Source organism: Mauremys reevesii, linkage group 11 (assembly GCF_016161935.1).
Source record: "Mauremys reevesii isolate NIE-2019 linkage group 11, ASM1616193v1, whole genome shotgun sequence".
Classification (NCBI taxonomy): domain Eukaryota; kingdom Metazoa; phylum Chordata; order Testudines; family Geoemydidae; genus Mauremys; species Mauremys reevesii.
Window position 1 is genome coordinate 71,191,277 of NC_052633.1, and position 27,247 is coordinate 71,218,523.

Here is a 27,247-nt window from a genome sequence, read left to right on the forward strand (position 1 = left end):
CTGTAGGGTTCATGTCTTCCTTTGGAAGGACAAGCTGCCACCACCTCCCCACAAGATTTTATCAGTCATAAGGGATATGGGTCCAACTTGCAGGTCAGACACCAAAGCTACCCAGCACTTCTGGAACCTCTTGAAGCAACCCTGACACAGATACGAACAAAGCATACTTCATACATTTTGTCTCCTCCAGACATATATTAACTACCGATATTCTGGAAGCCAACTAACTTGTCTGAATCCAAGCCTTGAAACTGCCCCCTGCTCAACCTGAGCAGAGCAGTAAGAAATTACATAGGCATGTAGGTATACAAACTGAACTACTTGCTCCCGGGAGAAGATGACCCCTCTTGCAAGCGGCCCCTCCTATGCAGGGTTGAGGGTCCTGTGATGAGCAGTGGTGGAAGGCAAGTTTGCCCAGCGACTAATGATTTTGGGGTTCATTAAATAACAAACCAGTGAATGAGAAAGGAATAAAACAAACTGTAGGGTGTCTCTGGTGAACTGCTGCACCCAGCCATGAAGTGCTCCCAACCCCCACCTTTAGGGCACATCCCCAAATTCCTAACACTAGCCATTACGAGGGAGCATCGCTAAATTATAATCTTTTACAAACATACCTCTACAGCGACGGCTTTAGAAGTGCCTGTTTTGTGGATAAATAGAGAAGTTCATTTATTTGGGCTTTACTTTCAACAGCTCTGAATTCTCTAATGGGTGAAAAATAGATTGAGAAACAGGTTCTCTGATGCTCCAAAATATACTCAGTGCAGGGGAGTGGGCGAGTGCCTCAGGGAGCATGCTCAATCTGTTCCAGGACCCAACATCAGTAAGAGCAGCCTAGGAACTGCTCTAATTTGTGACAGCTGGTTAGGAAGGATCCTTCAGGGTTCATAAACCCTGTGTGAATTGTCATAGCAGTGCAGAGATTCATTCTACTCCTGACACCCACACATGCACACACATAACATGAGATGAGCTGGTGTCTCTGCCACCTTTACTCTTGTTGAAAATTGCCCTCCATCCTTATCTTGGCAAGTGTTCCTCATTTGCACAACTCAGGCTGCATAAAAGAGCCAAATCACAAATGAATGTCTGACCTTGGAGTCCAACAGTAAAAGAGAATATAAAGTCTCAAGGCCAGAGCCTCAGCTGTTATAATCTAGCATTGCTCCACTCCATGTGAGTCAACGGTGTTCTGCTGCTGTGAAAGAGGCAAATGTCATTTTGGGATGTATTACAGAAGTGTCGTATAAAGACCTGGGAGGTAACGGTTCCACTCTACTCGGCACTGGTGGGTCTCAGCTGGAGTGTTGTGTCCACTTTTGGGGGCTAAAGTTTAAGAAAGATGTGGGCAAATTGAAGAGAATCCAGAGGAGAGTAACAGAAATGACTGAAGGGTTAGAAAATGTCACCTGTTAGGAAAGGTTCCATGTCACTTTGTCACAGTAGCCTAAATATGATGTGCATTCTCCTTGTTATTTCAGCTGTGAAAGAAAAAAGGAAGACAAACAAAAATACTGACTCTTGATGAGCAGAAATGGTCATAGATTAATAGGTTTTTAAGGCCAGAAGGGATCATTGTGATCATTCAGTATAACATCCTGCATAACACAGGCCATAGAATTTCACTCAGTTACCTCTAGGCATCCAGTCTTGATCTGAAAACATCAGCAGATGGAGAATCTACCTCGTCTTTGGATAGTTAATTCCAATGAATTATCCTCACTGTTAAAAAAACAAAAAACAAAAAAATGCCCTGTTTCTAATCTGATTTTTAACTTCATGCTGTTGGGTTTTATTATACATTTACATTTCTCAGCTAGATCCTTCTGAGATCTAGCTTAGTACCTGGAACCATGGTAACGAGCTTTCATGAAAAATTTCAAAAAAATTGAATTAATCTTCATTCTGCAGAGTTCAAAAAAGAATTTTTTTTTGTTTATGCAACATGCTTTATGAAGATCATCAATTTTCAAGATCTGGGTTTTCACCTTCCTTCCCTGTGTTCATTTTTTTTCCATTTTGCCAGGAAAAAAAGGGGGAGAAATGGAGAAAAACAAACAAAACCTTTTTGGTTTTGCATTTTGTCATAAATATGAAAAAAAATGGATGGAAAATGAAATTTTAAGCAAAAAAATCATTTCCATTTTATTTAAAAAGCACAAAAAAGTGCAAAAAAAAATGTTGAAAAATTCCAGTCAGTTCTGTTAATGGGACATTGTCAAGCAACAACTCACATGTAAAAAAACAAACAAACAAACAACCCTTAGCTGCGCTAATAGTGGATCATTAGACACCTCCCTCTGTGAACATCTCCGCTGAGTGCCCTGCATCACCACATCAAGTTCAACCTGCTTGTCATTATCTTCAAGGGCCCTCACATTTCTTCTGCTCCTTATCTGCTCATGCTCTCATCACCCCAATGTCAGCCACAGGCCCCATTTGTCAGCTGATTCCACAACCATCTTTGCATTTACTTCCATGCCTCCCCTTATGCTTAGGACAGTCTGTAAACCCATTTTACAGATGAATCATCTGTATCTTGGAGAATTTGCAACTGACCTGTGTGGGCTCAATGAATCTATGGAAGTTAGGAGCAGAATCCAGGAATGCTGGCTCCTAGCCACAGGTGGCTCGTCAGCCCAGGCAAGTGAGGCAAAGCCTAACCAAAAATTCTCAAAAGCTGCAAAACACATTCTCTCTTTTGTTTTAACTTAATGGATAAATACATAGAGATTTCGGGACAAATAGTGACTTGATTTCAAGGTCACAACTTGCTGTCTCCAGCCACGACATGCAACGCCAGAAAGGTCGAAGAATGTAATGCTGCGTGAAGCTCAAATCTCAGTATAGCTAATAGTGCCTCAAGAAGCTGCCGTGTCACCATGGCAATTTACCATGCCCAGGAGAGCATTGCTGTGGTAACCACTGCTTGGTGAGGTCACAGGGGGATTGTAACAGTTAAGCCCAGGCTGCAGGGGGCTTGCAGGGGACAGGGATGGAGGCTGTGCCCTGTGCCTCCCTTACACTCTCCCCCAAGGACCTGGCCCCGTGTGTGTGCATGAGGATCCACCACCAAACCACAGGCCTGCCTTGTGTTCTGTCCCCATGCCAGCCTGGGTAACAGTGGTGCTTTGGTAGCGACTCCATCTCCTGGGTCCACCTGCTGCTTCTTCACTATAAATAAGGTAAGCTTTAATTAGCTATTAAATTATACACTGCATGTGGGTGGAAAAGACAAGTTTGTGATTTATGTCTCACCTGTCAAAAAGGTCATGAGCTGCCACACTCTGAGCCCCCTCACTGGGGGCTTGCCCAGCTGCGATCCAGACCATGTGCAACAATACATTTCCCTTAACGTTGCCCTGGGGCACTGGTTCAATACCACTCCAAAGCAGAAAGGGAGCCTGCTCCTGTAGATAAGGCCCTGGAAAGGGACCCTGAGGAGACACAGGTTCTCTTCCTGACATGCCCAGAGTTCTTGGACTAGATGACCTCCTGAGGTCCCTTCCAACCCTGAGATTCTATGATTCTATGATATGTGACTTGGGGCAGATTGTTTATTTCTCTGGTACTTCTGTTTCCACTCCCACCCTTTGTCTGTCTTGTCTATTTAGACTATTGACTGTAAGCTCTGTCGACAAGAAATCTCCTGCTGTGTGTGCGTACAGCATCATGCACAATGAGGTACTGATCCTCAGTGTGGGCACTAGGTGCTACTGTAATATAATTAATAATACGAGAGTGAAAAAAAAAAACACTTTCCATTGAGTTATCAACACCCGTTCTTGTAGCAATCTCGATTTGCCTTGAAGATCTTCCATCCAAACACTGACTTGGCCAGAAACAGCTTAGCGCTCAGCATAAACATCATCCACTTGAAATTGACCTTTGAATGAGATTTAAGTAATACAGACAGCATAGAATCATAGAAGATTAGCGTTGGAAGAGACCTCAGGAGATCATCTAGTCCCACCCCCTGCTCAAAGCAGGACTAACCCCAATTAAATCATCCCAGCCAGGGTTTTGTCAAGCCAGGTCTTAAAAACCTCAAAGGATGGAGATTCTACTATCTTCCTAGGTATCCCATTCCAGTGTGTCACCACCCTCCTAGTGAAAGACCTCCCCCACTGCAACTTGAGACCATTGCTCCTTGTTCTGTCATCTACCACCACTGAGAACAGCCTAGATCCATTCCCTTTGGAACCCCACCTTCAGGTAGTTGAAGGCTGCTATCAAATCCCCCCCCACACACACACACTCTTCTTTTCTGCAGACTAAACAAGCCCAGTTCCCTCAGCCTCTCCTCGTAAGTCATGTGCCCCAGCCCCCTGATCATTTTTGTTGCCCTCCACTGGACTCTCTCCAATGTGTCCACATCCTTTCTGTACTGGGGGGCCCAAAAACTGGATGCAATACTCCAGCAACCATACAGCAACCTTTTACCCTGAGGAGAAAGTCACCCATAATAAGCAAAGCATTAGCCTTTAATAAAATACATGGTCTACTAGATTCTCACATAAACACTTGTCATTATAGTGACCTGCCTCAAAACTGCTAATTATCTATTGACCTCATTCAAGTCTATGGAACTACACCAGTTTACACCATCTCTGGATCGGGCTCTCCAAGATCAAATGTAATTGGTATAACAGGATTCAGTTCCCATGGACTTTACTGACATTGCATGTACGCCAAATTGAATTTCCCCTTGTGCTAATTATTAAGGGCTTAAGTGATTGATATCAGTGTGTCCATCTTTTAAAAAGATTTAGGGCATTACATCTGCAGTAAAGTTTAGGGTATTTTATTAAGTAGTGGGATAACTTGGATGTCTACTTATTTTGAATAACTGCATATAAGTATCACTAATTACTGGTATATATTAGTCGGATATTGTCTACACGACCTTTATTTTTACTATTAATATTTTGTCTTGTAATTTACAGGCTTAATTATGACACCGAGGATAAATGAAGCACTGATGGTGGAAGGGGAATGGTGCTGCTGTAGTGTCTCAGTAAGGATAGGAGGAGGCATTGTGTCTGTGTACAAAGCCTTCAGAGATGCCGGGTTGCACTGTATTGGTACGTCTATACAAGGAGGCTTGGTCTGCACTTAAAATTTATACCAGCATAACTGTGTTGGTCAGGGGTCTGAAAAAAACCACACTTGGTATGCAAACAAAAAACCCAGTATAGACTCAGCTTTGTTGACAGAAAGATGCCTCCTTTGGCATAGCTAAAGTCATTCAGGAAGGGGATGTTTCTACACTGGAAGAAAATCTCCTTCTGTCAACGTAGGCTGTGTTTACACTGAGTGGCTACAATGCCCTACCTATGCCAACATAACTGTGTTGACATAGGCTCTGTAGTGTAGACAGACAAACACAGGCATAGTGTGCATTCCAAAAACGCTTCCTTCCAGGCACTAACTTAGAGCACAGTGGTTGTATGGGAGAAGGACCTACCCATGCCCATCTCTGAACCCTGTGTAGAATATTTACCTTCTGGTTTCTGAATTTTTAGGATGTACTTGGCTTTTTCTGATTTTTCCCTGAAATTATGGAGCAAGATTTTTAAAATAAAAGGTGAAATTCTCATGAGAAAGGTGAGAAATCCCATGACTATAGTAGACAAAGAAAAACCACCAAACATTCAAGATTTATAATAAAATTGCAAGAGTTAATAACAGCACTGCAAACACAAGCCAAGCCTGGGCCAAGCTAAAGCCATACTGGGTTTCAGATGGAAACCTGCTTTCACATCATTTCAACATGAAACTCCAGGCAGAACTCCAGTGCTGTTTCTGAATATTTTTTCTATTTTTTACTTTTTTGTATAAAATGTCAAGTGAATCAGCAGCCATGATGTCAAGCTGTAGCTATTGACTCCCGATGGCTTAGCTGACAGTTGGAAGCTCTCCTGCCTATGAAAGACCTCTACCAGTAGGTGTAGCAGTGCCATTCCCATTAAGAAGGCACATTATGGAGGAGACAGAAGCCTTCCTTTTGAATGCGGAAGAAAAGGATTGATGGTTTATGAAAGACTGTTTTGTGTTTGGGCAGCTAGTCTTGTTTAGAATCACAGTAATTTTCTTATTCCCATGGTCCTATGCTCTGGGTTTCTGACTCACTTGCACAACTTGTGAGACAATACTTGTTATGTACCTAAAGAGAGCAGCACCCAAAAGGAATATAAATATATATTAAAATCAGCAGCTACTCTAAAACCATTGCTTTCCTATTCTCCTTAAACCAGCCCTGTGCCGAATTCTCTCTCTTTTCTTTGTGGATTTCAAGATAGTTAACAATGTAATAATCAAAATCAAAATGTATCGTTCGCCTGGGCTTTTCCCACTTACTGGCTTGAAATGGCCTCCTGCCCTGCGTTGTGCTTTTATTATTGTTTTTTTCTTGCTTATTTTTCTTCACTCATTTATGTTTAACTAGAATTGTTCATATTTTTCCTGGATGTTCCTGAGAAGAATGAATTACAATTCAAGATCATTGTATGTACATTCAGAAATGCAGTCACAGAATCATAGAAGATTATGGTTGGAAGAGACCTCAGGAGGTCATCTAGTCCAACCCCTTGCTCAAAAGCAGGAATATCCCCAATTAAATCATCCCAGCCAGGGCTTTGTCAAGCCTGACCTTAAAAACCTCTAAAGAAGGAGATTGCACCACTTACCTAGGTAACCCATTCCAGTGCTTCACCATCCTCCTAGTGAAATAGTGTTTTCCTAATATCCAGCCTAGATCTCCCGCACTGCTACTTGAGACCATTACTCCTTGTTCTGTCATCTGTCACCACTGAGAACAGCCGAGCTCCATCCTCTTTGGAACCTCCCTTCAGGTAGTTGAAGACTGCTATCAAATCCCCCATCACTCTGCTCTTCTGCAGACTAAACAAGCCCAGTTCCCTCAGCCTCTCCTCATAAGCCATGTGACCCAGCCCCCAAATAATTTTTGTTGCCCTCTGCTGGACTCTCTCCAATTTGTCCACATCCTTTCTGGGGATGGGGAGTCTCAAACTGGATGCAACACTTCAGATGTGGCCTCACCAGTGCTGAATAGAGGGGAATAATCACTTCCCTCGATCTGCTGGCAATGCTCCTACTAATGCAGCCCAATATGCCATTAGCCTTCTTGGAAGCAAGGCCACACCATTGACTCATATCCAGTTTCTCATCCACCGTAATCCCCAGGTCCTTTTCTGCAGAACGGCCACTTAACCAGTTGGTCCCCAGCCTGTAGCAGTGCATGGGATTCTTCCCTCCTAAGTGCAGGACTCTGCACTTGTCCTTGTTGAACCTCATCAGATTTCATTTGGCCAATCGTCCAATTTGTCTAGGTCACTCTGGACCCTATCCCTATCCTCCAGCATATCTATCTCTCCCCCGAGTTTAGTGTCATCTGCAAACTTGCTGAGGGTGCAATCCATGCCATCCTCCAGATCATTCATGAAGATGTTGAACAGAACTGGCCCCAGGGTCAACCCCTGGGGCACTCCGCTTGATACCGGCTGCCAACTAGACATCAAGCTGTTGATCACTACCCACTGAGCCTGATGATCTAACCAGCGCTCTATATACCTTATCGTCCATTCACCCGATCCATACTTCTTTAAATTGCTGGCAAGAATATAGTCACCATTCAGAGACCAACAATTTTGGATTGGAGAACATTACAGACGAATAAGCCAGTTGAAGAACAACTGACTTGAAGCTTTGTTCAAAATTCAGATGTGAACCTTTGAGGCAATTTAAAAATGGCCAGTTAATTTTGTATTATTATTAATCGCTAACATTTATCATCATTTTATCCATATGTGAAGTGAAAAAAAAATGCTCTCACAGTTTTGATTTTAATATGATGAGTAGAAAGGGGTGATTGCATGGGAGACACATTTGTGTGGAAGTGAAGGCTTGGGGATGTCAACCTAAGAACCTGCTCCTAGAATATATCACATGCAGCTCAGAATATATCACTGGCCTTACAGTTTGTTTAATAAAGCTGTTTCTTTCAACTCTGCCTGCTTGTGTTACTTATTCTAATGAAACAGTGATGCCTTATCTTTTAAGTTAAAGAAGAACGAGAAAGAGTGAATATAATGTCTCCATGAGAGACAGCATATGTGCCAACTGTGTCTCTCTCTGTTAGATCATTCTTGAATCTCTTCCCTCTGGCAGCCAGACTTCAGGGGCCTGATTCTGATATTGCTTACCCAGGTATAAATCATGTTTCGCTTCACTGAAATCAATGGAGTTACATTTGTGTAGCATAAGTGTGAGACGAGTATGCTCTTTTCATTTAAAGGGGCAGTGCCTAGAAACAAGATCATAGCTACATGGAGCACAGCTATTATTACTATTCATTCATTTTTGCATTGACTGTACTTTCTAGTTCAGCTGGATTTGGATGGGAATGTGCAAAAAATGTTATTTAAAACAGCATATTGTTGGAGTAAATATAGTCGGTGTCCTAGATTTGAATATTAGCAATGCTGCTTCTGCAACTGGATTTCAAAAGGAAGCCACCATTTCCCCAGCTAGTTACTGCTTGAGAAGCAGCCAGGCCACTTTTAACTGAAATGTAAGGAGCTGAATTGGGAGCCGATTTAAACTAGTTCATTAGTTAAGACAGTGAGTTTATAGCAGTGCCAACTTTTACAATTTTAAATCACGTGTCTTACAGTACCGGCTGGGTTTTCAGAAGGCCCCAGCTCCTGGACATTGTCTGCTTTCATTTAACCACCAAGGTAAACCCATGCAGTTGCAAAAATAGTTGAACATGTGACACAAGGGCACTATAAAGGCTGAAAAATGCAAATAAAACCTAAGTTTGTTAATTAAAAAACCTTCATTATTTTTAAGCCAGTCTCATGATTTGGGGGGGCCTAACTCAAGAGTTTTGAATGCTTGGGGTTGGCAAAACTGAGTTTAAGGGAATACCTGAAGCTAGGGTTGCCAAATTCCTAATTTTGGTAAACTGAACCCCCATGCTCTGCTTCTTCCACAAGGCCCCACCCCTGCTCTAACTTCTTCCCTTGAGACCCTGCCCCTGCTTGCTCTTCTCCACCTTCCTCATTGCTTGATCCTTTCCACCTCCCTCCCATCCCAGCTGGGCTCTCTCTGTTCCAGGTCTGGGACGGGAGCTGCAGCCGGATGTGGAGCTTGCCACCTGCCCATGAGATGCAGGTAGAAGGCGGCCCTGGCTGACCAGAAGCTGGCGCAGGTTGATGACCTGGCACCTCCCTGCCTCCCACCTGTGATAACCAGACTTTGGTGTCCCATCAGTACATCTGGCCAGATACTGCCAGGTCCCCTTTTTGACTGGACTTTCTGGTAGAAAACCAGACACCTGGCAACCCTACCTGAAGCCAGTGCTGGGGGAGGCGAAGAGAAGAGGAGGAGCAGGGTAGGATGGTAACAAGTTACACATGGGAAGGGCAGTAACTAGGACCTGATTTTCACATGTTCCCAGAATTCCAGTTGGAATCAGTGAGAGGTACAGATGCTCAGCACTTCAAAAAAAAAATCACTTCACATAGAAATGGTTATACTGGCCCAGTATTCAGAAAGAATGAACAGAACAGGGCACCCCCTATCTCACAAACTTTAAGGTCAGAAGGGACCATAGAATATTGGGGTTGGAAGGGATCTCAGGAGGTCATCTAGTCCAACCCCCTGCTCAAAGCAGAACCAATCCCCAGACAGATTTTTGCCTAGATCCCTAAGTGGCCTCCTTAAGGATTGAACTCACAACTCTGGGCTTAGTAGTCCAATGCTCAAACCACTGAGCTATTGCTCCCCCTGACCACTGTGATCATCTAATCTGAACTCCTGCATATTACCACAGAACCTCAGCCACCCTCTCCTATAATAGACCCTCTAACCTTTGCCTGAGTTACTGAAGTGCTCAATCATGATTTAAAGTCTTCAAGTTACAGAGAACCCACCGTTTACACTAGTTTAAACTTGCAAGTGACCCATGCCCCATACTGCAGATGCAGGTGAACCCCCTCCCCGAGGGTTTCTAACAATCTGACCCTGGGGGAAAATTCCTTCCAAACCCCAGATATGGAGATCAGTTGCCCATGTGCTCAAGGTCAAGACCCAGAAGCCAGACACCTGGGAAAGAATTCTCTGTATTAACTCGCAGCCCTCTCCATCTAGTGTCCCAGTCTCAGCTTCTGGCAATCAGAGGTTTAGGGACACGCAAAGCATGGGGTTGTGTCCCTGATCATCTTGGCTAATAGCCATTGATAGAGAATATCATGGGGGATAGATCTCATACTTTTTTGAACTCGGTTATACTTTTGACTTCAGAACATACCCTGGCAATGAGTTCCTGAGGCTGATTTGCATACCACAGTTAGTAGTTCTGCAATTTCATAGTTGAGTTCCTTCAGAACCCTTGGGTGAATACCATATGGTCCTGGTGACTTATTACTGTTTAATTTATCAATTTGTTCAAAAACATCTTCTCTTGACAACTTAATCTGGGAGAGTTCCTCAGATTTGTCACCTAAAAAGACTAGCTCAGGTGTCGGAATCTCCCTCACATTCTCTGCAGTGAAGACTCAGTGCAAAGAATTCATTTAGCTTCTCTACAATGATCTTGTCTTCCTTGACTGCTCTTTCAGCACTTTGATCATCCAGTGGCTCCATTAATTGTTTGGTATGCTTCCTGCTTCTGATGTACTTATAAAAACTAACAGCAATTTTTATTTTGTCTTTTGTTAGTAGTTCAATTTTTGGGGGAATCTGCCTAATTATATTTTTACCTTGACTTGCCATGCCATGATGTCTTCATTCCCAATTAATTCTCTCACTCAACCCATTATGTACACACGGATTTTCCTGTTTCTCCTGTGATGAGCTTCCAGATGTGCACCACTGAGAGATGGCGTACAGAAGAAGCCCCAACTGGCCAACCAGAACCTCGTTGTGTGCAATCAAGACCTGAGCGTGTTCAGCACCTATAGCTTTCATTGAAATTATTAGGATTTTCAGGTGCTCAGCAGTGCATGCTCAGTTGAAGCAGCATGTGGAATAATATCCCAAGGGCAGTGATAAAAAGCCTAGTTTTTGGAGATATTTAAAACTACACTGGAGAAGTCTGTGCACTGTCAAAGAGACAGGTAGCAGTCCTCTTTTCCATCTCTAATTTTTTTCACTATTCTGTGGTTTAATATGGGCTCAGATTCACGTGTTACCTCCTGAATCACTACATCACTGGATTTACTTTAACTGAGGAATTCTTCCCTACTATTTCATTATGGACCTGGTGCGCCTAATGGAAGTTCACTTTCTGTTTCTCCCTTCCATGTCTTTTGTAAGATGGACCATTTGTGACTTGTAAAATTATAATCAAAGAATGAAGCCCGATATAGCCAGATTCTCAACTGGTATAAAATGGCATGGCTTCATTGACCCCAACACAACAATGATTCCACTGGCATCAAGGCTGAATCCCCACTCTGACACCTCGAGTGCAGGAAGTGGGGGCCTGCAAGGATTTAAAAAATGAATACTGGCCACTCCAGGCTTGTATTAAACTCCCAAGGTTACAGCTTCTCTCTGACCTTGGCTTGGTAAAGCTGCCACCACCCAAATGAAAAAAAGCCCCCTTTGAACCCAGGAAGGCGCACTTGGGAATTCCTCCTTGTGGGGTAACCTCAAGCCCTTTCACACACACACACACACACACACACACACACCCGCCCCCCGGGGAAGAGTTGAGAAAGAAAACAAAGGAAATTTGCACAAACCTCTTAGGACACCAAAAATCCAATCCTGTTCTCAAAAAAAAGGTGAATTTTATTAAAAACAAAAAAAACACATCTGGAACTTAGGCTTTTTGCTAGATCTTAAAAGAAAAAATTACAAAAATTAAGCACCCAAATTAGCTTTCTTGGGGGTTCAGCTTAAAGGTGACAAGCAAACAAAAGCATCTGGGGTTAGCACAGAGGAGATCCACAAGCCAAAATAAAGAAATAGACCTGATTGTGTCTAGCTAAACATTCCTAATTTACTTACATATTTTGGGGGTTTCAAATAAGTAATTCTAGGTATGATCTGATGATTTTCATATCTGGTTCAAGCCTTATGTAGCATTGCGGCTCCATGTCTCCTTCCCTGGAAAACAGACAAAGGGAAAGTTTCCTTCTCCATTTTAAAAAGTTCTAGCCTTCTCATTGGCTCTTTTGGTCAGATGCCCACTTTTTTTCCCCTTTATCTGTGGGCTTGTTAACCCTTTACAGGTAAAGCAAGTAGAGAACAGCTACCAAGAGGGATTTTATAGCTAACTGTCTGGCTGGGTGTCCATAAACGGGAGCTATCTCCACTTCATTTATCACACTGTCAATTTACACCAGCTGAGAAGGATCTGGTCCTAGTAACCCAACGTTGTTAGGATATTTTTGTCTTAAAATTTTGAAACATACCATTGATTTCCGCAGACTTAGGACATAGGAAGAAGTCATAGTCAACCCCCTGCAAGTTCAGGTTGTCAATGGGAGGCAGGAGACTTCACCGGGCAAGAGACAGGTACTGCATATGATCTTTGCTGGAAGGCCATGTAGTTAATGATGAGCTAGTTAATTAATGGTGAGTGTTCCTCTCCAGCTGCTCTAGCCACTTGCTAATTGCTTGGTGTTGCCCTGGCTACCCAGCACCTAACACTTGGAGAATGATGTCTCAAATTGCTATTATATAGAGATGGCCCTTTAACAGGGTTCACATCAAGGGAGGGAGAAGGGTGTGCCTCTGCTCACCCAGTTCCAAAGACCAACTGACTTCCCTGTTGCAGACACACATGACACATTCTACGGCACTCAGTTCAGCTAAGAAAACCAGTTGATTGCCGTTTCATCAGCAAATCAGTACTTTGTCACTTGGCGATGTCCTTTGAATTTGTACATTTTAATGGGGATATGCTGCGTATCATGTGCAAACATGACCGAGCTGATCCAAAGAGAAACCCAGGGAGGTCTAGTCTGCCCAATGTACCAAGCCAATTAGATCACAAGTCAGCTATTAAGGAATATGTATGTATAACGACAGACATTTTAGCCACCATCTGGGATTGACCCCAAGACTTCCAGAGTTAAGAGCATAAGCCCATACAGCTGTCTAAAGGCCATGGAATTCAGAGGACATTAGGTGCCTAAATACCTTTTAAAAACCTGGCCCTAATTCCTCTCTCTGTGGCATCTGTAGCAAACTCCTACCCTGTGTGTATCAGGCACAGAAAGGGAACACATAGAACAGTGACACAGACCAGAACCCCTGACTCACTGTCCCCCACATGCAAAGCAACTGTTTGTTGTGACTTTGGTTTCTGCCAAATAATGCTACACTGCCCTCAACAGAGAACTATTCAATATGATGCCATCGCCCCCACTAAAATCACTTGTGAAACAAGAGTTTAGGCCTGGGGATAAGAAAAGATTCCTTTACTGCTTGTCTGAAAGGTTTGGAGATGCAAGGCAGAGTGTTTTCTGCCCTCATCTTCCTTCCAAGCAGCCATAGCACATTTGTCACACTGCCCAGAAATCCCCAAAGGTGATACTTTAAATGGAGCCATCAGGCCTGCAAATTGGCTGGTGCGTGACATTGCAACAGTTTATCAAAACTGCAACCATTGAATTTTTTATGTCTTAGGCCCCTCACTTCCTTGTCCCCGCCTCTCTCCTTGAAGTTTCCTATCGACTTTCTTAGGTGGCTCCCTGCTCAGGTGCTGGCTTCTCTGAATCCCTTTCTTAGGCACCAAACTCTCTCCATGCCTTCTGTAGGACGCTCGGCACTTAACTCAGGGCTGTCCATTCCACTGGGTGGCAGGGTGCCGAAACGTTAGGCATTGCAATCCTGAGCGTAAGTTCCCTTTGGGTAAGAGTCCTTATGCCATGGCTTGATAGGAACAGGTGAGCTGCCTTCTGGGAAATGGAGTCTGATATCCTGTGCAACACCAGCCAGCACGGGATGTTTCAGAGGAATGCGTGACTCATTCAAAAATGAATATAATTAAGTAACATTATAGTCTGTGCTTAATTTCTTTCTGAGTCTAGTTGCGGGATCATTTTATATAATAAAGCATGGGGTTTGAAAGCTCTTCTTAGGCCCCTCCTTAAGATTCGGTTCTTCCATAATGTCCACAGGTGAACCAACAAGCCAAACACACACACACACACACACACCCCTCTAAATTTGTCCTTCTAATGGGCTTCCTAGTGTACTCAGTGTTTTCTGTACTATCTTGAGAAGACTGATTAGCTTGAATGGAGTCCCTGGAATTAACAGGGCTATACTGGTGTTAAACAATAAATAGTTAATGCAACAATTTTCCCATCATCACAAAGTCTGTTTTACTGGGGAGAAGCAAGTTCTCTCCCCCCCTCCATCATGCCTCCACTCCCAGCTTCCCAAAATGCTGGAGGAGACCAGAGTTTTAAATTTTTAATTGCTAACTTAAAAGTATCAAACAGATTGTTTTAGCAACAGCAAAATGCTAACCTATCATAACAAAAATTAAAATGCATTTAATAGAAAATAAAACAAATGGATTATATTAAGGTTAAATTGGGAAGGTTAGAATTCACCACAGTTCTTTGTTGCTAGGTTAAAAAATTGGTAGTGCAACATCAACGTTCTTAAATATAGCAAATATTAAACTACCTCTGTAGCTTTTCGTTTGAAAACGCTCAGTGATCTTGAAGGTTTAAGTCAGCTATTAAGAACGTTATTTATACTAATCTGTGGCTGCCTATCAGTGCTCCCTCTAAAAGCAGAGATGGTCAGTAATGATACATGCAAAATTGCAACAGGAAAATTCCCTTGATAAGTTCCCAGCTCAGCATCCCTCTCATCAAGACTAAAAAGCCTTAGAGAATCACTGAATCTGTAGCTAATGGTTGCCAAAATCAAGGGTGGAATAATCTACTTGCATTAAAATATAAGAAAGAAGAGACTGTTTTATTAATTGGGAAATTCCCATCATTAAAAAGATCTTGCACTCTTAGCATGAAGGGCTGAAATATGAAGTAAAGGGCTACCCAAGGTCACTGATGCTAGGAGGGGTAAACCAAGAGAAATTGCAGGTCTGTTGGTCACCAAAGTTCAGTGAGCTCAAAACCAGCGAGGACAGTATTCTTTCTGTGCCAGCTGCATCCCTCCATATCTGGCCTTCTCTCACTTCCAATGCTCTTAGAATGTCCCATGCCTGTTTTCCCCTGTGGGTAGCTCACTCCTGCATCTGCAAGACTAGGTATAGGCAGCCAGAATGTGGGATTTTCTGGAGACCTCTCCCCAGTCGTGTTTTAGAAAGCCAGTATGAATCAGCAACAGGAACCACCAGTGTTTTTTGTCTCAATGCAGAGTGGGGAGTCCCATAAATTCCCTTGCTTGTTTCCTAGAATTAGGAATCATGGGGCCTCTAAGGGAAGCGGGTCTTTTGATTCCTCCTAGAAGAGAAGACAAGCTGGCCATGTATGGAGAAGTTGGGTAAGGGAATGAGCCAGACATTCCCAAAGAACCTCAGAGGAGGCAGAAGACTTCTCTCAGAGGACAGCATGAGATAAATAGGAGTGGAAAGCCTAGGACAATTGGGTGAAAAGGAGGAAAAGTCTTGCATTTGGGGCATGAGGGATTAGGAGCCAAAAGGTTTCAATGATCTGGCTAAGCAACCAAACTTTTGTAACACATAAGGCTGCCGTGGCATACTGTGGCTTGAGAAAAATCAGGCATTCAACCATGGCAAACAGGTCAGCGTGTAGCATATGTTTTTTCCCATTGTGTATGGGAAGAAAGAGAGTATTTTGTGGAAGGCTTCCTGTTGGAAGAGAGATTTACCTCTTGCTGTGCATGGGAAATCTGGAATTAATGAGTAGAATGCACATAACACTCTTTATTTTAATGCTCACAGGGTGGTGCGACATTTAGGTCACCTTTAGTTTGGAGCTGACATTTACCTCACAATGAGATTAATGAACACTCTGGGAAAGCTCAACAAATGCTAGACTCCCCTGAAAATTGGAAACACTTTGACGTCCATAAGCGGGTTATGTTATGCCAATGAAACGTGCTTGAACAGTGAACTGCCAGTTCCATTCATAGAGGTAGGATAGTCAATGTATTGCTAAATTCTGTTTATCTAAAATTTCTCCTCACAGTTTCATTGGGATAGACTATTCTTCCCACATTCCTTTCCTAAACTCTCCTGTGGCTGTTAAATAGAAATAGAATTGCTACTGCTGTCCGCCTTTGAACTAGCTACATTTCAGTGATGACTGAAGAGAATTATGTACTATAGCAGCTGACTAGTTATCTTACCCTCCTTTCCCACAAGTTCATGCTCAAATTTCTGAAACTTTATCTATTATTCTTTAGTGGATACAGTTTGTAAATATATACATATAGACATTAGTATAAAAAAAGTAGTCCATAAATGATACAGAAACAGACTTGAAACAAACAAAAGGAAGTACTTATTTATGCAAAGCACAGTCAACCTGTGGAACTCATTGCCAGGAGTTGTTGTGAAGGTCAAAAACTATGAACGAGGCTCAAACAAGAATCAGATAAGTTCATGGAGGATAGGTCCATCAATGGCAATTAGCCAATATGATCAGGGATGCAACCCCATGCTCTGGGTGTCTGACTGCCAGAAGCTGGGTGTGGATGTCAGGGGATGGATCAATAGATGATTTCCTGCTCTGTTCATTCTATCTGAATGGGCCACTGCCAGAAGACAGGATACTGGGCTAGATGGACCGGTCTGAACTAGTATGGCCGTTCTTATGTTCAGTAGATATCTGAAAAAGAAAATCTGCCACAGAAACTGTTCTTATTTTAACTTTTAATCTTTGCCTATGTAGAGTTTATGACCCGCAGAAGTCAAACTCTGCAAATACAGAATTTAGGGCTAAAAGCAGAATTCCTGGAAGGGAGGCAATTGGCCTAGTGGATGGCACTTTAGCCTGTTAATCAGAATATCTGGTTCTATCTCTGGCTCTAGCACTAGCCTGCTAGTTTAACGTGGGCACACCACTGTGCCTCAATTTCCCATATGCAAAAAGGAGTTAATGATCTTTAGCTCCTTTGTAAAGTGGTTAGAGATCTACAGATGAGAATTGCTATGTAGAAACTAGCTGTTATTAAATAGTTTTAAGGTTTCTTTTTCCTTAAAGGATGAATTAAATACAAATTGTTGATTAATTTGAACATTCAAGTCAGAGAAGTTGAAGCCATGCTGCACTTTTCTAATATTTTACATTTTTAAAAATACATAATTTAGTGTCATGCAATTGGCTGTCCAGTATATGTCATAAATATATGCCATGCATCCTGTTGACATTCCTGAAAGAAGATTTTTTAAATTGTCTAACTGGAGTATTTCAAAAAGTAAATTTGATACACGTGTCTGTCTCTCTCTCAAAATGAATTTGATATTGTAACAAAATTCTTTGGGATGAAAAATTCTATTCACTATATAGTACTATCATTGTAAATTATAACAATTGAGAATGTGCTAATTCTTATTTAATAGCTTCCAGCTCCAATACTGAATCCACATAGGAGGCATACCGTTAATAGCATTGTTGGGTTACACTTACTCTTTACTGTTGAAAGAGCTTTGTTTTATCTCGTGCCTCAAAGTACTTCAGTAGGTACATTAGTAGATTGTTAGCTGCTGCAAGATGGTGAAAATAGTCCTTCCTCCAATCCACCAAACCATTGTCCTTATCTTAGAGACGACACCATTGTATTATATCTAAACGAGGTGTAGGAGAGAATGTGGCCACTCAGAAAAGGAGTTCTCAAAAAGAACTTTCCTAAAGGTTATATGTCTACTGTATATTATCTCAGCATAAGGAAACTATTCGTCTTTTGATCAAAACATGACAAAAGGGAGCACATCCAAATCGATATATGGAAAATTTAATCCTACAAGCTGTCAGAATCACAAATAGAGCAGGTGAATTTTAATGACAGGAAAGCAAACATATTCATTGTGGGAAAGGTTACTGCTGAAAAGACTAATCTGACTTCTTAGAACAGCATGGAAGAGATATTACACGTTGACCTTAAAGTGTGTCACCTAACACTTCTCGTGCTTTTCAGCAACAAAAAAGCACATCTTGGAACATCTAGCCTGTCATCTCTGCTACTTCGCCCTTTACATATTGAGCTTCTAGGTGAAAAATGTGTATCACAGGAGATTCTCTTGGCTCTTTTAGAGGAGCTGCAAGCAATAGAGCAAAGTTCCCATAACAATCCTTCCTCTTAGAAAAGTGTTAAGGTCCAAACTTTTCAGCTTGGTCCCTTTAAACCAGCAGAATTTGCACCTGAAAATTGTACTCATGGTATCAGAAATTATCTAACTACCTGATTTGCACATGTAGATAAGGTAGTTGTACATTCGGTTACTAACATTGCACCCAAAATCTGTTGCAGCAGTTGATATAGGAATCTCCATCTCTGGAGATATTTAAGAGCAGGTTAGAGAAATGTCTATCAGGGATGGTCTAGACAGTATTTGGTCCTGCCATGAGGGCAGGGGACTGGACTTGATGACCTCTTGAGGTCCCTTCCAGTCCTAGAATCTATATGGAATCACAGTCCTTATTAAAATAAGAAATCTTTAATAAAGACAACAGCTGCAACTACAGACTAACAAAGAGGATTTCACACAATTTGTGTTTCAGCTTTGTCTCTTTTGATTTCCAGGGACTACACCCAGTCTTACATTGCACACAGCACCCACAGATTTCAAGAGGCTGAATACAATAATGTAAGTAAACATATCATAACAGCAGGTCCCTAAAATATAAGTACAATTTTGTAGGTACTAATTGCATCTGTCCAAAAGGCAAACTATCCTGAAAATTTAGCTCCGAGATTCTAGGAACTAGTAATTTGATGACTCATGGCTTGAAATTCATTTTCAGTTCGCCTAAGAATTGTATCTTATGCTAACTGAACAGAGTAGATATTATTAGGCTTAATTCTGAGAACACTAGAGGGAGGCTGTCAGGATTCAAGACAAAAGGAAAAGATGTAGTTATTTTTTCATTAGTTGGTTTCAATAAAGAATCTAGTTTTATCCTGCTGACTCTGTTTATCTCTGTGATAATTTGTATGAATTATTTAAGCTTCCTGAGTCTACCAAAAAAAAGTGGGGGGGGGAGGGGAAGGTGTGCTATGCTGTGGTATTTCAATATTAAAGCTGGCCAACATTTAAGAAACAAGCAAACTCATTTTTATTTAAATGTTTCATTTTGGTTGGGTGGGGGAAGGTGATTCTTGGGGGCAAAATTCCAATCAGCTCTAGTCAGCACTTCCCGTTCTCATTCTGAATGGAGCCCTTAAATGCAAAGGAAAATGGAAAAAAAAAAAGTGATCCAAAAATTTTGCAATCACCAAAACAGTTGAGTTTGAGTTCAGTTCTAGACCTGGAAGATAGAACCCAGCCCCCACGTGAAAGAGTTTTCATTAGCAAGTTGGTTCCTCATTCAGGCCAGAGAACTCTAGAAGGGTCACTATTTATTAAGATGGTATTGGACCGCTGCTTACTGGTCCCAATATGGCCTATAATATTTGGTCAGCAACAGAACTATTCCCTCCCAATGTGTAGAGAGTACACCAACAGCAATAATTTGAATTTGTCACAATGTTTTGACTTTTGACAACATTACGGATTTTGAAGGACGGGGTGGGGAATTAGGGGGAAATCCATGATTGTTTCTGCCTTTTCCAACCAGCGTTAATAACATGGACAAATTCATCATGCTTCTTAGCACTTATATAGTACTTCTCAGCTGTGGGGCTCAGAGTAAGTTAGCATCAGTCCCATCATTTTACAAGTGAGCAAAGGCCAAGGAAGAACAGTGCAGCGGTCAGGCCCCTAATCTAGGTTGTGGAGACCTGAATTCAAATCCTACCATGCTGCAGACTTTGCGTGACACTTAGCCTTTGATTTCCCCATCTGTAAAACAGGGGTAGTAGCACTTTCCTATCACAGAGGAGTATTGTGAAGATAAATGTGTTAAAGATAGTGAGGTGCTCAAATATTACGTAATGGGGGTCTGTAGAAGGCACACCACCACTGACCGTGCTAGCTAGTGCTCACGTGGTGGTTGGCAGGACAGCTCCCTGTTAAAGCAAGATCTCATCCTTCGGCCCCAGTGGTTTCCAGCCCTCCCCTTTAGCTTGGGGTCTTGGCTCTGTAATAGTCAGTCAGTCTTTTTCAGCTGGCCTCTCAGCAGGTGAAGGCTCTTATATTGCCCTCTCAAAGTGGATAGGGGACCCCAAGCCTACACTCTCCACTGGGCTCCAGTCCAGGGCCCAATGGTGGGCAGCTGCACCCAATGCCAGGAGCTAGGATGCTGCACTCCTCTCCCACCGCCCCAGACTACTTCCTATCTCCTGGAGCTTCTGTGACGTTATTGATATATTCTGGGACCATATAGAATATGGTTGCAACCAAGGTCCTGTAGTGGCAGCAAATCTTATGTAAAGGGGGTCATATAAGGTGTCTAAGACCAGAATATGGGTTGCTGGTTATGATTATGCTGTCTATATGCATGTATCATTTTGTAGTTGAAGTTATGAGTATTGGCTCTATACTGTCTGTATTTCAAATTTGTGCTGTGCTTCTGGGAGACATCCCAGACAAGTTGGTGTTAGCTCTGCCTAGCCTGCTTGATGGCCCATTAAGGACCATCAGCTACACAATTGACCCATTGAGAGGAGGCAGATAGGTCTTGTAACTCAGCAAAGTATGCAGGGACTTGCCCATGTGACTGCAGACTCCATTTTGCCGTAATTTTCCACAGTAAGAACAGAGAGGTGTTCTTACACCTGGAAAAGCCTATAAAAGGCTGATGCCCCATCTGCATCTTGTCGTCAATCCTGCTTCTTACCTCTGGAGGGACTTTGCTACAAACTGAAGCTCTGAACAAAGGACTGATGACCCATCCCAGTGGGGGGATGTACTCCAGAGACTTGATTTGAACCTGCAGTTTACTCCATCACTGCTACAAGCCTGAACTAAGAACTTTGCCATTACTGGATGTAATTGATTCCATTTAACCAATTCTAGCTCTCATCTCTATCTTTTTCCTTTTATGAATAAACCTTTAGATTCTAAAGAATTGGCAACAGTGTGATTTGTGGGTAAGATCTGATGTGTATATTGACCTGGGTCTGGGGCTTGATTCTTTAGGATCAAGAGAACCGTTTTCTTTTATTGGGGTGTTGGTTTTCATAACCATTCATCCCCAGGACAAGTGGCACTGGTGGTGATACTGAAAAACTGGAGTGTCTAAAGGAAACTGCTCGTGTGACTTGTGGTTAGCCAGTGGGGTGAAACCAAAGTCCTCTTTGTCTGGCTGGTTTGGTTTGCCTTAGAGGTGGAAAAACCCCAGCCTAGGGCTGTAACTGCCCTGTTTAAGCAATTAGTCCTGAATTGGCACTCTCAGTTAGGTCCCGCCAGAACCGCATCGTCACAGCTTCCCAGACTAAACCACTCCAACATAGTCTGACGCACCCGCTTCGTCCCCTGTTTCTCCCTTGTGGGTTTGCCTGGTCTGTATTGTTAGGTCACAGGCAATGAGTCCTGGGTAGTGACTGCTCTGCTCCCCTTTGAAAGCCCTGCCTCCAGCTTAGGCAGTCTTTGCAGGTGTGTCTGCCTGGGCCCAGAGTTGATGGCCCTATGATACAACTTTGGCTAACAAACAGAGAGTGTAAGGACTATATTTTCACAGTAATTCCGAGTGTCTCCATTTTTCGTTGCCCAACAAAACACTCTTAGGGTCTCTATTTCACAGGTGTTGAGCACCCACAGCTCCAGTCCACTTCAGTCACAGATGCAGAACATCTCTGAAAATCGGGCCTGCCTTCCGTGTCTCATGTTAGGCACCCAACCACTCAAAATTATGTGGAGAAATGCAGTTCTCTCCATCAGTCACTGGCAGATCCAAGAACAGCACTCAGGTTTCTTGATTCCCAGTCCAGTGCCCCATCTTTGCACAATGCTGTCTCTAGAATTTCAAATTAGGGCTCTGGCTAGCAGGAGAGAATAGAAGAAGAAATCTGTGCCATGTTCATGGAATAAATGAGAGGAACAGCTTTCATTTAATAGCTAGGCTGCTGCACCAGCCGTGATTTTCCCCAGTAATTAATTGGCTGCTGTAGCTGATTAAAGACCCGTGAATACTGATTATCCCAAATGTTCTAAGTTTTTCACGAAAGGAAAACTTCCATGCATGCTGGAGACCCCGAAAGAGCAAAGTGCACTTAATTAATGCAGTCCCTCCAAACTATGTCAGCAGAGACATTGCCTTGGGACTTTTTTTCACTGGGAACGGTGAAATGTGTCAAAGAACAAAGCAAGTAAGACTGCACATGTGGGGAATATGATACCCTGCCAACAATTCAGAGCAGAACGCTCCCAGGAGAAGACCTGCGAAACAGTATGGTAATCTGGCTGAAAGCAGTGCTCTCATTTTTGTGCATTTTCATGTTTGGACTTTTTACATTCTTGGTAGGAAGATATTTAATTTCTTACCGTCCAACCTGAAAGCAGCATTTTCAGGCAAGCCCCCTTCTTGGTAAAGGAAATTTGCTTCTGCCTAGATTTTAGGTACTGCTATAATGCTATGTAACTAGACTAGAAACTAGTGACAGAAACTGCAGTTCCAAGCTTTTGCAGAGTTGTCTGTTTGCTTAAGCATTGCTGTACCTAATTGTAACAGGGTGTAGCAGGGTCCCCTTTGTTCCTGCCTCTACTGCATTCACAAACCACTCAGAGACTCTAGGGTTCGGCAATCACCAGTGCAGTTTATTTACAATGTGTGCTCCCACCACCTTCTCTCCATTCACAGGTTGGGGTTGCAGCCTTAAGGTCTTCTGCACCTAGGAGGGAAGAGCTACCACTCTCCTTCGACTCTGTCTCCTTCCTGGCTTCCTTCCTCTGGGCCCGTATGTAGCCCAGGGGCGGCTCTAGACATTTCACCGCCCCAAGCACGGCAGTATGTTGCAGGGGGCGCTCTGCCGGTCGCCGGTCCTGCGGCTCCGGTGGACCTCTCGCAGGCGTGATACCTACTACAGAACACTGGAAGGCGTTTCATTGGAGGATTTAAGGCAAAGAGACAACATATTTATTGGTCCTTTATGATTTATATCAGGCAGGGGACAACATGGCTTGACACTACTTGATGGATGGAGACTGTGCACAATTGAAGGGAGAGTGGGATTTTGTTTCCTGCACAGACAGAAGCTTGCCCAAGGTCACACAAGAAGCCTGTGGTGAAGGAGGGAATTGAATCCAGCTCTTACAAGTCCCAAGCTAGTATTGAACGACTGGACCATCCTTCCCCTCACCATGTTAAGAGTGCAGTTACACATGCAATAGCTTCTCCTGACCCAGATCAGAGAAGAACAAGCTAGAGAGGGAAACCTAAATGCACCAGCTAGTCTACAAATACTCACTCTTACCAAGATCTTCCTCCCCTGAAAACAAGCCTAGACAGACAGCATAGCAGGGACAACAGATTCAGGGTATTTTGAACTAAGAGAGATGTGAATGCCAAAGCCAACAGCCCCTCATCCTGCCAGCAACTCCCTTTCCCTTGAACCGAAGGAGCTCCAGGTTGAGCACCTCCTCTGATGGGAGCTTCAGGCCTATATCAAAGGGAGGGCAGCAGTCTATCAAACATGGTGGTTCTGAGCCATTTAGGGCATCATAGGTCAAAACCAACATGCTAAAAATCCATCCTGAAGCCACTAGGGAGTCAGTGCAAATCCCAGAGCACTGGTGTCACATGTTCCTGGTGAGATAGAAGCAAAGGAGTTGCACATTTGGCATAGCTCTAGTCTATAGGCTGATTTACACTGGAGTCGCATAAAGACACAACATTGCACTAGTCTAATTGTGAGGTGACAAAAGCATGGCTAACAGAAGCCTGGTCCACATAGTAGAGAAGTGGTAACAACCTTCTAGTTAGAAAACGATGGCCAAAAGCCAGACTAGACAAAGCTGTAGCATTGCCCAGTCTAAGAATACACCCAGATTGCAAACTCAGTTAACATATGGTTGGCACATGCCATCAATTAGAACTGCTTTGAAATTTCTGTTGAAATGTTTTTCTACCAAAAACGCAGTTTTTGTTGAAATCAAAACGTTTCATAAGATGTCAATTCTGACAAAAATTCATTTTGAAAAAAAAAACCCAACAAATGAAGCATGTCAATAATGCCAAAGCATTGCATTTCAACATTTTTGGAATGGAATGTTTCAATTTTTTTTCATTTTGAAATGAAATCATTTGGTGTTTCTATATACATTTTGTAAAAGTTTAATAAAGTCAAAATTAGCATGAAAGATTTGCTTGAGTCAAAACAAATGTTTTCAGAATTTCATTTCATGGGAAATTTTAGATTTTTCTTTTCTATTCCACAAAGGAAACAAATTCTAAAATTATGGAATTTCCTGTGAAATGGAAAATCCAGTTCCTGCCCAGATCTACCATTAGGGTTGTGTGTCCTCCCTCAGAATCCAACAGAATCACTGAAGTTCCATCACCCTCAGAGGAAGGATGATCAAAAACAGGCCCCTCCCCAAAGCTGGCATGCTCCTGTTTTGAGCAAGCCGGAGTACCACTTTCAGGGTCCCACAATCACATGCTGGAGATGTAGTTTTGCACTGAACGGCTTTGTCAAGGCTCACAGACTGAGTCCATACAAGTGCCCAGTAGACGGACGTACACTGAACTGTAAAGGTTATTAAAAGACAACTGAACTTGTTAACAGTTGCTTTCATGAAAAATTTCCAATGAAAAGGTCACTGAAGCGCCTGACCTTTCCTGTCCTCCCAGTTACCCTGTGATTGTACAGCACCAATTGTGACTCACAGGAAACATTAATAGTGATGGAAACTTTCCCAGTGTCACAGCAGCAAAGTCATCATCATCAACACATTTACAGTCTGCAACCAAAGGTCAAATGGAAGCATAAACACAATGATTAATTACTATTATTCAGATCAGAGTTGTACCCCGTCAACTGTCTCTCTCACATTAAAGGACACCCTGAATAGCTATTTAATGGCCCAACTACCCGGACCTATTGATTTAAATGGAGTCATACCAGTGTCAAAGTGGAGTAACGATAGTGAGTTGAGCCCATAGGGCCAGATCTCTAGCTGGTGTAAGTCAGCATAGCCCCATTGACATATGTCCACTTACATCAATCAACACCAGCTGAGGATCTGCCTCTTTGAGTCTAAATATAACACTCAGGCTATATTTAGTTTAGACTTATGTTTAGTTTAGTTATGGCTGGACTCACAACTATGGTTCTGCAGTTTAATGGGTACCTGAAGGAGTTGTACAATGCACAGGATCTGTTTCAGTGGTGGTCCTTCAATAGCTTGACATTTTATGGAAGTGACAGATGGACTAGTTACAGCCTCGATTAGTACCGGAGTCCAGCAAGGTTCCAGTAAGATTTTGTTTGAACCTCCTTCTATTGCAACTCTTAATTCTGATGACTTGGTGGAAGAAACTTTGGTACCAGATCCAGCTGGTTCCATACCAGATTGAACTGGTTCCTTACCACCGACTGTTCCTGTTGGTCAGGACACTGCCACACCACCATCACCCTGGGACCCCAAGAGAATGTGAAAACCAGGTGTGTGCCTGAATTTATAAATTGTTTAGCTAGTAAACTACATTTCCAGGGCAGAATAATCCCTGGCAATTTAAGCAGCTATGGTAGTCCACTCACAACTCTTAGTTTGGTTATATAGTGTTTATTGTGAGCCAGGTAAACAATAATTTATGTGTGTTTGGAAAGTGTTTTAGGGGAGGGTGGAGGAATGTACTCTTTATGGGTTTAAGTACACTCCCCTCCCCAGGGCAAAGCCTCACTTTCATGTTAGTTTCAGTTTTGCACTCAGAACAATAAAGTGAGCACAACACCCCTGTGTGTCCATTAGCTCCCCCTACAGCAGTGTATGTCCTTCTCTGCTGGTTCCAGAAATATAATACATGTATTTTCTTCCTGATAGGCTGTACGGTAACACTACTTTATTTCTAAGAACTCTTAACACACAACAACCAAATACATACATAGATAGCAAGCTGTTTCCTAAGGCAGAGCAGCAAAACACACACCACCTTCTCCAGACTGGATCATTTGCAGCCTGACTTCTAAGGACCCACCTTCCCTCAGAGCCCCTAGCCTGTAAGGGCAGGAAAGGAAATCCCTTAAAACCCAAAGTGATAGCTTGTAATGTTAGCACAGTTTTCCAAACACCACAGGAACATCCTGGCCATTTCTTAACCACTTCACTCAGCTATTTTTAGATCTTTTTTATTGTCTCTCTCCAAAGGGAGCTTAAAATTCCTTGGTTTGTAAAACAGGCACAGATGCCCCTATTCTCCACTACATCCAAGTGTCCCTCCAATGCAATAGACTTGTGTAATGACATCAGCATCTGCCTCTCATGATTGCCCCCTTTTGGCTGATACATGCCTGAAATCCATCATTTGTGAACAGGGTAGCACCCACCACTCACAGGTGTCCCCTTTCCCGATGGGTGTAAGCTTTCCTTAGTTCTTGGTTGGCATGGGGTATCACCCACCTCTCACAAGTGCCTTCCCTGCCCCCAGCCAATGGTTCTTTTGGCAGGTCTTCAGTAAGTCAGCCCTCTGATTGAGTCACAGACACTGTTCCCCCTTCTGGGGTATGCAGTCTCTAGTTCTTTCTCAGAGTCCTGATATGGGGCCATATCACCAAGGCTTCCCTCCTGGAGGAACTGCCTTCTTTAACAGGGGCCCTTCTCGGCACCCTCAGTTGGGGTCCTTCAACCAAACCAGCAGGTCCCATCACGGTACCCTCTCCTGGTCTTGCTGAGTTTTGGTGGTCCTTTGCTCTTCCAGCCAGCCAGGCACCTGTCCTCCATCTTCAAGCTCCAGTTCTGGGGTATGCAGTCTCTAGTTCTTTCTCAGAGTCCTGATATGGGGCCATATCACCAAGGCTTCCCTCCTGGAGGAACTGCCTTCTTTAACAGGGGCCCTTCTCGGCACCCTCAGTTGGGGTCCTTCAACCAAACCAGCAGGTCCCATCACGGTACCCTCTCCTGGTCTTGCTGAGTTTTGGGCTCAGTCTACCCACACTGACCTGTCCATGGTCCTGTTGCTCTTCCAGCCAGCCAGGCACCCTGTACTCCATCTTCAAG

At 43.0% G+C, this 27,247-nt stretch overlaps 2 long non-coding RNA genes across 2 annotated transcripts; one reads left to right on the top strand and one right to left on the bottom strand.

Moving 5' to 3' along the window:
- Positions 1-1,412: 1,412 nt before the first annotated feature.
- Positions 1,413-27,247, bottom strand: LOC120374884. The gene is made up of 3 exons (XR_005586314.1): positions 27,190-27,247; positions 1,638-1,725; positions 1,413-1,484 (listed from the first exon to the last, which is right to left on the bottom strand). It is a non-coding gene; the product is annotated as an uncharacterized LOC120374884 (long non-coding RNA).
- On the top strand, positions 2,982-4,990 carry LOC120374883. The gene is made up of 2 exons (XR_005586313.1): positions 2,982-3,188; positions 4,950-4,990. It is a non-coding gene; the product is annotated as an uncharacterized LOC120374883 (long non-coding RNA).